The sequence below is a fragment of the Tenrec ecaudatus genome, chromosome 1 (genome assembly GCF_050624435.1).
Source record: "Tenrec ecaudatus isolate mTenEca1 chromosome 1, mTenEca1.hap1, whole genome shotgun sequence".
Lineage (NCBI taxonomy): Eukaryota > Metazoa > Chordata > Mammalia > Afrosoricida > Tenrecidae > Tenrec > Tenrec ecaudatus.
The window spans coordinates 159,770,483-159,783,296 of record NC_134530.1 but is presented as its reverse complement, the minus strand read 5'-3'; positions in this window follow the sequence as shown (position 1 = coordinate 159,783,296).

The following is a 12,814-nucleotide window of genomic DNA, read 5'->3' as shown; positions in this document are numbered from 1 at the left end:
GAAATTTGGAAGACAATTACTTGGCCAACTGAATGGAAGAGATTCATAATTTCACTTATTCCAAAGATAGGTGACTCGACAGAATGCTTCAATTTTACAACAATATCATTAGCATCACCTGCAAGTACAATTTTGCTGAAGACCCCCAAACAGTTGCAGCAGTGCATTGACAGGGGGCGGCCGGAGGTTCAGGCTGGATTCAGAAGAGGAGGTGGAGCAAGGGACATCATGTCCCTTATACATACATCATGTCAAGGGACATCATTGCTGACGTCAGACGGATCTTGGCTGAAAGCAGAGAAGACCAGAAAAAAATGTTTGCTTGTGTTTTTTTTATAGACTATGCCAGGGCATTAGACTGTGTGGATCATAACAAACTATGGATAGCCTTGAGAAGAATGGGAATCTCAGAACATCACACTGTGCTCCTGTGGACCCTGTACATGGATCAAGAGGCAGTTGTGGGAACAGAACAAGGGAACACTGCACAGTTTAAGTTAGCTAAGGTGTGTGTCAGGGTTGCATCTTCTCATCATACTTAATCAATCTATGCTGAGCAAATCATCGGAAAAGTTGGCTTATATGAAGAAGACTATGGCATTAGGATTGTGGGAAGGTTTACTAACAACATGGGATATGCAGATGATACAACCTTGCTTGCTGAACGTGAAGAGAGCTTGAAGCACTTGCTGATGAAGATCAAGGATTACAGCCTTCAGTGTGGATTGCAACTCTGTAAAGAAGACCAGAATTCTCACAACTGGTAACATCATGGTAAACTGAGAAAAGATTGAAGTTGTCAAGAATTTTGTTTTGTTTGCTTGGATCCACAACCAACGTGCATGGAAGTATTCAGTCAAGAATTTAAACAGCCCATATTGGGACAATCGGTTGCAAAAGACCGCTTTTCAGTATTGAAAAGCAAGGATGTTACTTTGAAGATAAAGTACACCTGACCTAAGCCATGGTATTTTTCAATTGCTTCATAGACACATGAAAGTTGGCTTGTGAATACGGAAAACCTAAGGACTGATATATTTGAATTATGGTGCTGGCAGGGAATGCTGAAAGTACCATGGGCTGTCAAAAGAACAAACAAATCTATCTCAGACGAAGTACAGCCAGAATGCTCCTTGGAGGCAAGGACTCTGAGGCTTTGTCCTAACTCCTCTGTACTCTGGACACGTTGTCAGGAGAGACCAGTTCCTGGAGAAGGACATCACGTTTGGGAAAGTGGAGGGCATCCAAAAAAAAGGGAAGGCCTTCCACAAGATAGATTGACACAGCAGCTGCCTCGATGGGCTCAAACATAAGAACAAATGGGAGCATGGCACAGGACCGGGCCACCGGGTTTTGGGTTTTGTTCTGTTGTATACAGGGCCAGCAGGAGCCAGAACGAACTGCATGGCACCTAACAACAATGGCTATTATGTTTCACTGTTCTTCAGTGTATGCATTTTAAAAGTAACAATATATCTTGGACATCTGTTCATTTTAATACATATAGATGCACTTCATCCTTTTCTTTTTGAACTTTGCGATTTGGGTGAAGGTTTACAGAGAAAATTGGTTTTCGATTCAACAACTCATATATATTTTGTTTGTAATATTGATAGAAATCTCCACAATGTTACAGTACCCTTCCCACTTCCTCCCAGGACATACCATTTCTTTCTTTTTTTGCATACCATTTCTATTAGTCCTCCTATCCCATCTCTTCCTGTGTTCTCAGTGTTCTCCCTGGGTCAGTTCGGCCCTTTGGGTCTTCTGTGGTTGATTGTTCTAAGGATTGTGAATTTCCCTGATATTATTGTTCACCTTCGAGGCCTATTATATCACTGAAAGTTGAGTCAAAGGAATTAAATCAGCTCAAGGCCTGATGGGTGCCTGAGGGCCACAGCCTGATGTGTGTGTGTGTGTGTGCGCGCGTGTGTATACGTGTATGTATAGGGGGGTGGAGGGAGTGTGTGTTAGTGAAATGGGAAGTTGAGTAAGGTGGACACTGATTATCTGAATGACCATTGTAAAGAGCGACTTTATGTTTTAACCAAATACTTGAAAACCATAATGAAGACATGATGTGTGTGCCTCGAGTGAGTGACCCAAATGCCTTTTACTGATAGCTCCAGATGGACATAGAACTTTTGTTTTTTTTTTAACATTTTATTAGGGGTTCATACAACTCTTATCACAATCCACGCATATACATACATCAATTGTATAAAGCACATCCGTACATTCTTTGCCCTAATAATTTTCAAAGCATTTGCTCTCCACTTAAGTCCTTTGCATCAGGTCCTCTTTTTTTCTCCCTCCCTCCCCGCTTTCCCCTCCCTCATAAGCCCTTGATAATTTATAGATTGTTATTTTGTCATATCTTGCCCTATCCAGAGTCTCCCTTCCCCCCCACTTCTCTGCAGTCCGTCTCCCAGGGAGGAGGTCACATGTGGATCCTTGTAATCAATTCCCCCTTTCCAACCCACTCATCCTCTACTCTCCCAGTATCACCCCTCATACCCCTGGTCCTGAAGGTATCATCCACCCTGGATTCCCTGTGTCTCCAGCCCTCATATGTACCAGTGTACAGCCTCTGCCCTATCCAGCACTGCAAGGTAGAATTTGGATCATGGTAGTTGGGGGGAGGAAGCATCCAAGATCTGGGGGAAAGCTGTGTTCTTCATCGGTACTACCTCACACCCTAATTAACCCATCTCCTCTCCTAAACCCCTCTATGAGGGGATCTCCAGTGGCCGACACATGGGCTTTGGGTCTTCACTCTGCACTTCCCCCTTCATTTACTATGGTATATATATATATATATATGGCCTTATACCTGATCCCTTTGACACCTTATATAAGGATGGGAAAATAGATCTATGTGTCTATATTTATAGGTTTAGTATTAAGATGGCAGAAGCACCTTGGGCCTCTACTCAAGCACTCCCTCAATGCATGAATACTTTCTTTTATTAAATTGGCACTCTACGATGCTCACCCTCCCGACACAACTGCTGAAGCCAAAGCGGGTGAACAAGTAAATGTGGTGAAGAAAGCTGATGGTGCCCGGCTATCAAAAGAGATAATGTCTGGGGTCTTAAAGGCTTGAAGGCAAACAAGTGGCCATCTAGCTCAGAAGCAACAAAGCCCACGTGGAAGAAGCACACCAGCCTGTATGATCACGAGGTGTCGAAGGGATCAGTTATCAGGCATCAAAGAACAAAAAATCATATCATTGGGTGCACACCTTCACGATATGATCACTGAAGACAAACAGGTGCATAAGCAAATGTGGCAAAGAAAGCTGATGGTGCCTGGCTGTCAAAAGAGATAGTGTCTGGGGTCTTAAAGACTTGAAGGTGGACATAGAACTTTATGGCACCACTGACAAGCAGCATCTGTTTGAATTGATACAAATAAAATTCCACTGTATGTACCAAATGACACACCAGCCAGGGATCAGGCCCAAACCAAGCATTGATGAGGACTTGTCTGAACACCAAATGTCTTAGACGTCTAGCCGCCTGTGGCAACAGGTAAGTTCAGCTTTTCTGGGACTTACCTTGGTGTCTCTGTTCACCTTACACTGAGGCTTGCCTCTGAGTCACCTTCTCCAGAAGCACTGCTGATAGCCTGCTCCTTGTGTTGTGTCCTGTGCCCTGAGTCTGATATTCGTTTCATCACACATTATACGCGGAGCCTTGATTTTCAACCTACTAAGGATATTCTCATTCTTCCTCTTCATTGCACCTTTTCACCTTGTGGGATTACAAAGAGACTTTCCCCCAGTTTTGTCTCCCCCAAAGACATGCCAAACATTAGGGGCTTTTTGCTAGTGTATGGGGGGAGGTCAGATACTTACAGACATCCTCCCTGAAGGCAATGAGTCACTAGATTATAGGTAGGCCCCGCTCCCTGCTGTTAAGGACAATAAGCTACTTCTCCTAAGAGGCTTCCGACCATTAGCTTGGTTACTGTAGGTGGGGTTTACACCTTACTGCTAATGGTTCATATGGAGAACAGATCAAACCACCTGCTCAGTTACATCCAAAGTTAGGCTGCCATCCTGATTCTAGGATCTGCCCATCTTGTCACATGTATGCCCCCAATCCCTCCTCTTCCTATTGTGTGTATATCCCTAGATTGTCCCCCTTTCATTGCTGTATAACCTATAGTGCAACCCCTTCCTGTGACGTAGGTCTTTTCCTGTAATTAGTGGGCTTGCACTCCCCCCTCAAAGATATATAGGCCTGGGTTAGCAGTAAAGATCTTTCTCAGCTCCTCCCTTTGCCTCTCGTAGGCCCCTCCTCTTCTCTCCCATCCTCACTCCCCTGTTCCCTTTCCCCTTGTCTTTCTTCCCTTTCCCCCTCTCTCCATGTGGACCACCAAGTGGGGCTGAGGTGAGCATGCTACCATGAAATGTGTCTGACTCCATTATTTCAATCTCTCTTTTATCACTCATGCTCTCGATGACTTTAATATAATATTTATCTATCTTTTTTTTTTAACAATTTATTGGGGCGGATACAATTCTTTTCACAGTTCATACATATACATTCATCAATTGTATAAAGCACATCTGTACAGTCCTTGCCCTAATCATTTTTTTCTCTTTTCTTCTTTTACATTTTATTAGGGACTCAAACAACTCTTACCACAATCCATACATATACATACATCAATTGTATAAAGCACATCCATACATTCCCTGCCCCAATATATTTATATATCTTAACCGTACAATTGTACTTATTGAACCCGTGATTAGTGGTGGGAGGCTGGCACCCCTTCAAACCACATCACCTTTTAAATGAACTTGATATATCCTTTTGTAATCGTGTACTTGGTATTTTGAGAAAAACCCTTGGTTTGTTGAGAGAAATTGCAAATTATAATGTACTTAGTATGTTAATCCTCTTAATAGGCTTGCCATTGTGGAAAGACAGTGGAGTGTATGCAACACGCCATTTGCCCCAATGACTCTCTGAGTGCTCTTGATGGTAGTCCATTACATAGCTGTTCCCTGGCCCATTTTACATACTCACACGCACTTAAGTCGTTTCAAACATCTTGTAACTAGGTCAACAGTGCAGTGAAGATCCTTGTTCATGTCTCCAGGCACTTGTAGGAATATTTTTGTAAGGCAAATCTCTAAAAATATAAATGATGGGTTACAAGTTATAAACACATGATGCTTTTGCCCAAATTCTTATCATGAAAGTCTTTTGGCTTCCATTGATCTGCTCTATTCTTACCAGATTGCTTCTTACCTTATTTAATCATTTGAAATAACCATTTTAGATGAATAATCAAAAGAAAATAAAAGCATGAATGTATTTAACATTATCTCTAGTTACTGAACTAAGGATCGCTTTAACAGTAAAAAGCATTCCTTGAGGCCCGCTTTGCATCTTTTTATTTATTTTTTTACTTACATGTTGTCATTCTTTTGTGGTTTAGGCACAAGTCCTAAGCCCCAACCTCTTTTTTAGGCAAGTGACCTAGGATTTCGTATGTTTGATAGGCACTGATGTTCCATCAGACAATGTAACAACCATACAGTTCAACCAATCTGGACTTTTACCTAGCACCTATCTCTGTCACTGGTATAATGAAAACACCTGCTTTTTGCACCAGTTTCCTTCCATTCCATAGCCAATTCTTTGGTAGATCTTGTTGATTTTTCTGTCCAATATTAACCATAGCAGTCAGTTTCTTTTCACTTTTCATGACCCGTGTCAGGTTCTTGTAACTTCTTATCTGTCAGTTTGTCACAAATGTGGTGTTTTGTGTGTTGCTTTGATGCTGGAAGCTATGCCACCAGTAGTTCAAACATGAGCAGGGCCACCCAGCGTGAGCAGGTTTCATGGAGCCACCAAATTGCCACTAGAAAGAAGGGATACGTGGTCCAGTTTTGAGGGCTCATCCACTGAGAGCCTTATGAATAGTAGCAGAAAATTGTCTGATGTAATGCTGGAGGATGAGGCCCTCAGGTTGGAAGAACCAAAAAAACCCAAGAAACCAAGCAAACCACTGTTGATTCTAATGCATGGTGACCCTATAGGACAGATCAGAACTGGGTTTCCAAGACTGAATTTTTACAGGTCTAGAGAGCCTCACTTTTCTCCTGAAGAGTGCCTTGTGGCTTCAAAGTACTGACCTTGTGATTGGCATCCCAACATAGAACCCCTGTGCTGGAAGGCATTCGGAATAAATCTGGGGAAGAGCCGCCTTCTCAAAGTAGAGCAGGCCTTCATGATGCGAGTGGAGCAAAGCTTTCAGGACCTTCATTTGCTGACGGGACACGACTCAAAGTGAGAAAGCAACACCTACAAATATCCGTGAATAATTCGAACGTGGAATCTGGGATGAATCTAGAAAAATTGAAAGTTGTAAAAAATGAATGAAAAAAATGAAAGGGAACACATTAATTTGTGAGATATGACAATGAAGGTTATGTCATATAATTCTAATTGATTAGACTGAGCATGGCCCTAGTCTCATGGAAAGTGTCTTGCTGATCTTGTGGTTCTATCACAGCAATTCCCTAAGTGAGTGGTGTGAACAAGCAGAATTTATTTCCTTCTCGTTCAGGGGTGTCAGCTTGAGGGCAAGGCTGTGTCTCTTTGCTGGCACCGGAGGAGAGCTTTGACTCCTTACGGTTTGGCGCCGTGGGCAGTCCTTGGCATCTCTAGTCCCTTAATTCTGCATTTCACTTTCGTTGTTTTTAAAAATGATTTATTTGTACTTTTTTTGTTCACTTTCTAATTTAATCTCCTTTATATCTCAAAAGAGATGGATTCAAGGCCCACCCTACACAAACCTTGCCTTACATAACCAAGACCTCCCCTCCCACTGTGAGGGTCAACCCTTATAGTTGTTTGAGGCAGCTGTTTGAACAGAACACATGTTTTTTGGGGGACATAATTCAATCTATAATCGGGAGTATGTAATTGAAGGCAGCTTTCATTACTTTGTCAGATTCTATGTGAAAGAGCACACTAACACCAAAAACCTGTTGCCATGGGATTGATTCTGACTCATGACAGCAATGTCAGACACAGCAAAACTGCCCCGTAGGATTTCCAAAGTAATCTTTATGAAAGCAGCCTGCTGTCTTTCTTCCAAAAGAGCAACTAGGTCTTCAAGCTGCTGACATTTCTGTTACAGCCAAGTGTCCAACCACTGAGCAACATGACTCCTTGAAATGATGTGGCTCATATAATTCATTGCCTTTGACCAAATGCCAACTCATAGTGACCCTAGAGGACAGACGAGAACTGCCCCGAGGGGTTGTCACGGCTGATGCGGATCGCCACCTCATTTTCTCTATGGCTGCTGCATTGTTTTGCCCACGGATGAAAGAAGATATGGTCATATGTTGGTAAAAAATAAATTCTTGATAGTCAAGGTATCACAATTTTCTTTAAAAATTCTGATATTTTGTTCTTAACGTAATAAAAGTCATAGGATTTCAAATCTGAAGTAATATATCCAGATTAAGAGAAATAATTAAAAATACCCAGATAAACCATATGATCAAGTCTATTTTTAATAATAAAAACAGTGAGGGTGGAGGGAAGGTGAGGGAGAAAGGAGGAACAGATGACAAGGATCTGCATATAACCCCCTCCCTGGGGGACGGACAGCGGAGAAGTGGGTGAAGGCAGACATTGGACAGTGTAAGACATGACAACATAATAACAATTTATAAATTATCAAGGGTTCATGGAGGAGGGGGGACTGGGGAGGGAAGTAGAAAAATGAGGAGCTGATACCAAGGGCTCAAGTAGAAAGGAAGTATTTTGAGAATGATGATGACAACCAATGTACAAATGTGCTTGACACAAAGGATGGATGGATGGATGGATTGTGATAAGAATTGTACGAGACCCCAATAAAATGATTAAAAAATAATAAAAATGGTCCCTTTTGGCATTTTCTGTTTCATAAAAAGGAATTTTGTACCACCTTATTTTGAAAACTTGTGAGAGTTTTTCTTCATTACTGGCGTCCACACTTCACTGTGGACAAAGCATGTTTTCTAGTAGCATTTTCCAATTTGGTTTCTGTTTTGCTATATTTATAGTTGGTACGAATTAGCTCTATGCTAAATCAGAATCAAGAGAATTGTTTTACTCTTGTCTTATTGAATACGCACAGATATTCTCTGTGTAGATCATACAAGCTATGAATAACATTTCAAAAACGGGAATTCCAGAACAGTTTATTTGCCCATGTAATTTGTCCGTAGACCAAGAGGCAGTTGTTTGAACAGAACAAGCGATTCTTGCATAGTTTAAAATTAAGAAAGGTGTGCGTCAGGGTTGCATTCTTTCACCATAGCTTTCAATCTATATGCTGAGCAAATAATCTGAGAAGCTGACTAGATGAAAAAGAATGTAGTGGTAAGCTTAAAAAAAAAAGGAGGGGCATAGGGATAAAGCTACTGTTACGAACATTCCTGGGGTGAGGTCCAGGCATGGCAGGGGGCAGACCAAATCCAGGGATACATATGGTAGGCAACTGAAAAGGAGAGGGGAAAAAAAAAAAAGAAAGAAATGGGTAGCGGGGGAACAGGGCACTAAGCCACCCAAGGGGAGGGTATTGTTTATATCTCCACAGGGAAAGAGGGACCAGATTTCAACCCAGTGCTCCGAGATGTGAATGCAACATACTGGCATGAAGCCGGGAACCAGTAGAGAGGTCTGAAGGCCAAGTCTCAATCCCAACTACATGGACAGCTGCCCCTTCCCCCAGAAGAATTCACTTCAGAGGACAGCACTGAAGCTGCAGCTCAGGGAAGAGGGACATGTCTAATCAGAGCACACAGGAGAAAATGAAGGGGGAGGAATTGAGAGTGGAGCACATTCTGGCCCACCAAGCTCTGAGGACGATATTCCTGCTCAGAGCAGCCTATGCACAGAGTGGATCACATGGCTGGCCCCACTGTGAGACACAACATCCCTCACTGACCCATAGCCCATACAGGGGACAACACTGGAGACACAGTGTAGGAATTGTGACCAATCTGACCCTACCACACCGAGGCAAAACACTAAGGGTGTGCAACAGAACATCAAGGGGAGCAGATCGAGGAAGTGCCAAAGGAAATACCAAAAATAGACTTTGGGGCCAGGGCGTGGCATCCTATTGGACTGACCGGAAAACTCTCCTAAAGATCAACAAACAGACCTTGAACTAATTACAGGCATTTTTTGTCATTGTTTTTTGTTGTTGTTGTTTTGTTTCCTTTTTTTAGAACTTTTAATTCTTTTTTTTAATTTAATTTTATTTTTTTAAATCTTTTTATTGGGGCTCATAAGGCTCTTATCACAATCTGTACATACATCAATTGAGCAAAGCACCCTTATACATTCGTTGCACTCGTCACTCTCATAATTCACCTTCCACTTGGGTTCCTGGAATCAGCTCGGTTTCCCTTTTTTCCCCCCATCCCCCTCCCTCCCCGATCCCACCCCTGGTCCCTTGATAGTTTATAAATAATTATTATTGTTTTGTTTTCTTTTGTTGGTTTGTTTTGCTCTGTCTTATTTTTGTGCACATTATTATCTCTGCTGGTCTATCTAGATAAGAGAGATGGGAGAAAAAAATCTGGAGGAGAAAACAATAGGACTGACGGTTCCTGGGGGACATGGGAGAGGAGAGGTGGGGGAAAGAAAGTGGTGTTAACCCAGGATCAAGGGAACAACAAGTGATACAAAATCAGTGGCGTGGAGGGTGTAAGAGGTCTGGTAGGGTGTAAGAGACCTGGTAGAGCTTGATCAAAGGTAATGTAACCAAGAGGAATTACTGAAACCCAAATGAAGGCTGAGCATGATAGTGGGGCAAGAGGAAAGTAAAAGGAAATAGAGCAAAGAACTAGGCAGCAAATGGACATTTATAGAAGTCTAGACAAAAGCATGTACATATGTAAATATACTTATATATGAGGATGGGAAAATAGATCTATGTGCATATATTTATAGGTTTAGTATTAAGGTAGCAGGTGGACATTGGGCCTCCACTCAAGTTCTCCCTAAATGCAAGAATACTTTGTTCTATTAAACTGGCATTCCATGATGCTCACCTTCCTGACATGATTGCTGAAGACAAACAGGTGCATAAGCAAATGTGGTGAAGAAAGCTGATGGTGCCAGCTATCAAAAGATATAGTGTCTGGGGTCTTAAAGGCTTGAAGGTAAACAAGCAGCCATCTAGCTGAGAAGCAACAAAGCCCACATGAAAGGTAAGCACACCAGCCTGTGTGATCACGAGGTGTCGATGGGATCAGGTATCAGGCATCAAAGAACAAAAAAATCTTATCATTGTGAATGAGGGGGAGTGGAGTGGAGACCCAAAGCCCATCTGTAGGCAACTGGACATCCTCTTATGGAGGTGTCACGGGGAGGAGATGAGCCAGTGAGGGTGCAGTGTAGCAATGATGAAACATACAATTTTCCTCTAGTTCCTAAATGCTTCCTCCCCCCACTTTAATGATCCTAATTCTATCTTAAAAATTTGGCTAGACCAGAGGATGTACACTGATTCAGATAGGAATTGAAAACACAGGGAATCAGGGACAGATGAACCCCTCAGGACCAGTGGTGAAAGTGGCGATATCGGGAGGGTGGAGGGAAAAGGGGGAACTGATGACAAGGATATATATATATATAACCTCCTCCCTGGGTGACGGACAACAGAAACGTGGGTGAAGGGAGATGTTGGACAGTGTAGGACCTGACAAAATAATAATTTATAAATATCAAGGGTTCATGAAGGAGGGGATTTGGGGAGGGAGGGGAAAAATGAGCTGATACCAAGGGCTGAAGTAGAAAGAAAATGTTTTGTGAATGATGATAGCAACAAATGTACAAATGTGCTTGACACAATGGAGGTATGTATGGATTGTGATAAGAGTTGTATGAGCCCCCAATAAAATGATTAAAAGAAAAAAAAGAATGTAGCATATCATGATTGGAGGAAGGCTTATTAACCACCTTTGATATGCAGATGACACAACCTTGTTTGCTGAAAACCAAGAGGATTTGAAGCATTTACCGATGAAGATAATAAACTACAGCCTTCACATCCCTCAACTTCAATTGGAGGGAATTCACTGGAGGCTTAATCCATGTCAGGACCTTGCAAATGGATTTTGGGCTTCCACTGTCATCCATAGTTTTCTGCAAACCAAGTGTTCACAATTTGAGCTCTGATACCATTCCCACCTTTAGATTTGAATTGTGTACAATCCTTGGGTCACACAGGCTGGTGAGTAAGCCCTGTTATCAGACAGAGAGCATTGTAAAGTTGATTTGGCAGGTAGAGTCATTGCAAAATGTAATATGTTATCTTTTGATTTTTCCTTTTGACCCATTTTTAAGTTTTATCAGTTTTTGCTTTTTAAGTGAAGGAAAAATGCATGTGGATTAAACCCCTGGAGCTCCCCTCTATGGACCAGGGGTGTTAATAGCCTTGCTGTCATGCAGAATGCATTAGAAAATAGAATATTGTTGATGCAATTAGATTAAAATTTAGCACCCTCTCATTTGATTTCCCTTATGAGCATTTAAATTTGTTGTAGTTGGAAATATTTTCTGCTTTCTTTTCAAATGAAAGTTTTATGTTTTACTTTGTTATTCTTGTTAGTTTTTGTCTGTCTGTTTTTAAATGTTTTCCTGAAGTTCAGGATATGTCAGTCTATAGAGACAGTAACTGGATTAATGGTTCCTTCTGGGAATGGCAGAGGAAGTTGTGGGGAAATGGGGGAGCTAATAGCGATGAGTTCAAGGATGAAGAAAATGTTCCAATAAGAACAGAAAGAAAATGTTCTAACACTAATTGTGGTGATGATTGTATAACTCTTCTTGATGGAGAATATGTAAATTATATGCCAACGAAACTATGGAAAAGAGAAAAAATACCATAATGTAACGAAAACAAAAATCCCCACAACTGGACCAATAGATGACATCATAATAAACCGAGGAAAGATTGGACTCGTCAAAGATTTCATTTTACTTGGATCCACAATCAGTGTTCACAGAAGTAGCAGTCAGGAAGTTAAATGACACACTGGGCAAATCTGCTGCTTATGGTGTCTGTAAATTGTTAAAAAGCCAAGCTGTCATTTTAAAGCCTAAGGTGTACCATGATGTTTTCAGTCCCTTCGTATGCATCTGAAAGCTGGACAATGAATAAGGGAGAGTTGAATAAGGGAGCGTGCCCAAGAATTGAAGCATTTGAACTGTGGTGTTTGCAAAGAAATCTTTCTTGGAAGAAGGAAAGCCATATGCTCTTTTAGAAACTTGGATGATGAGATTTGATCTCGTGTTCTTTGGACATTTCATCAGGAAAGAGCAGTCCCTGGCAAAGGACATGATGCGTGATTAAGCTGAGAAAGTTAGCTTCATAAAGTTAGCAAAAAAGAGGCAGACCCTCCCTGAGAAGAACTGACACAGTGGCTGCAACAGTGGGTGCAGTCAAAGCTTTGTTCTATTGAATATATGGTTGCTATGAGCTGGAACCAATCTGAAGGCAACACAGCCATCTTAGCTAGCGCTGCTATAAAATAAATACTGTAAATGGATGATTTGAAAGAAAAATGTATTTTTTCCCAGTTCAGGAGCCTAGACTTTGCAATATGCTGTGAGTTGATTCATATTGAATGCAGGTTCGCTTGTGGATTCTGCTTTTTCAAAGTGCATGCCATAATTCTGTCTGATATTTTTAATAGGAATTTTGTTAATAATTTTCTTGTACTTCCTCCAAGCAAAAATATTATCTTTGTAGCTGATTGGGTAACCATCTCAAA